Consider the following 2,278-nt stretch of genomic DNA (forward strand, 5'->3'; position numbering starts at 1 on the left):
GACATCGCATTTCTTGTTTAAGCGACTTATCAAAATCGTATGAAAAACATCTAGAATTTAATGTTTTAAAAACTCTTTTATCAAATAATCAACAAAGATTCCATAAGTCAAAGTCCACATTAACTAATTTAATAATTTACCATCCTGATTTAATACAATCTTAAGAAACGGAGTTTAAATCCATGCATTCTATACTGATAACAAAAAGTCATAGTAATATAATACAATAAATACTAATATTTTAGTCAATCAACTTATTAAAATATTAACACTATTTGAATCATATCTATATGATTGAACTCAACCACACAAGTATAAATGTATATTTAATGTAATTTAATTTGAGTTTCTTATAGACATTTTTTTTTTGATAAAGGTAGATTATCCTATAAAGAATCTTGTATTACATTTTAAAATCTTAGTTCAAAAAAGAAAAATTTTTTTGAATTCTTAACTCAAAATAATTTGCTAATTTTCGTGATTTTTACATATTTTGTCAATTTTTGAACTTTAAATGCTAATAAAAAAAAAACTGTGACTAAGAATTTTTAATATTTTTCAAATGTCATTTCAACAATATAGTAGGAGCCATGTATTAAATTTTCAAGTATTTTTACTCAACAAATAATGTTTTATTGACATTCATAGAAAAAAAAAAACTAATAAAATTGGAAACTGAAAATGTCCCTAAACAGTTCAACACAAATCAAAATATTTTAAAATTGTATTATGTATAGAAAATGGAAATATAAACAATCAGTGAAAATTGCATGTATTTACGGTTATTTGTTTTAAAGTTACACCAAAAAACAAAATCGATTTTCTTGAAAACAGCTTTTGCGTAAAAATTCCCGTTTTTCCTTAATTTTTCTTTTGTTTTTCACGGCGGTTTTGAAAACTATTGGAAAAATGTTACTTTTACCCCCTAAAGTACCAACTAGATTCACTTTCCTGTCAGAAAAGGTACTGTTGAAGAAAATCCAAGCACTTTTACTGTCCTAAAACGTGATGACAGACACAAAAAAAATTTAAAAAAAAAAAAAAAAAACACACATTGTAAAATCAATACATTCATCGTTCCACTCAGAATCTAAAACCATGAATTAATTGTATATATATATACATTAATATTATGAGAACAAATTTATTTTAAGAATACAATTTTTCGAGTTAATTACTCATGTCTTGTTGTAAATTATAATGCCGTTTAATAAGTAAACTTATATATAACAGGGTATCCAACCTACGGCCTGCCTCTCCTTTTGCCATAAAAATAGAAACTTTACCAGCTTGAAGTTATCGAGTTTTTTTTTTTTAGACAACATATTTCTAAAAATGTTGGCCCGCGATGCCAAAGCGTATATCAAATTTGGCCCGCCGTAAAAAAAGGTTGGAGACCCCTGTATTAGACACTATAAAACCTTTGAAATCGGTACCTAAATGCGCTCGTAGAGGCAGGGCGTTACGACGTTTATACCTATGTTGGGACAATATTATTCACTCGGATAGTTCAATATAATGAATTGCGGAAAAAAAGTCCCGATAAAAAATAATGAAAATATATCAAAATTAAAGTATAAATATGTTAAAATTCTATTGAAAAATACATTTAAGTTACATAAAAAATCTTATAATATCATATAAAATGCAGTTAAATACCTACTTAAATCACATATTGAAATATAATAAAATTTAATTTAATACAAGTCTAAGATAATAAAATGTAATACATTATACAATAGTCAATAATAAATAAAATTATAGTACCTACCCATATAATTATAATAAGAATCAGTGATGTAAACTGGTGCGACCCCTGAAAATATCATAGGGTCGCAAGAGTATCTTTTTGCGACTCCAAAAATCACGATTTCAGTTTTCAAAAAACTTCTTTTACTTCAAAACAAATTTAATTTTTCGTCAAGTCTACTTAAGATCGACTTTCTCAGATTTTAATTTTGAAGTAAAACTTCTTTCTTAAGGTGTGGGTGGGAAAAAATCGTAACGAAAAATGAAACGACACGTTTGTTTATTTATTTATATAATATGTCCATATCAACTATTGAACTATTAATAAACAAAAATGTCTATCATAAATTACATATTTTTTTATTGTATTAATTTTTCTCACTCTCCCTAATTTACTTGTAATTTCACGGACCCAATTACTTATGAAAGAAGTTTTACTTCCCAGAGTGTGTAATGGTGGGCTCACACGCTCTCACTTTTTTTTTTGAATTCTTATCGCTTCACTAGATCAATCGGTACGTTGGAACCA

Source organism: Acyrthosiphon pisum, chromosome X (assembly GCF_005508785.2).
Source record: "Acyrthosiphon pisum isolate AL4f chromosome X, pea_aphid_22Mar2018_4r6ur, whole genome shotgun sequence".
NCBI classification, from domain to species: domain Eukaryota; kingdom Metazoa; phylum Arthropoda; class Insecta; order Hemiptera; family Aphididae; genus Acyrthosiphon; species Acyrthosiphon pisum.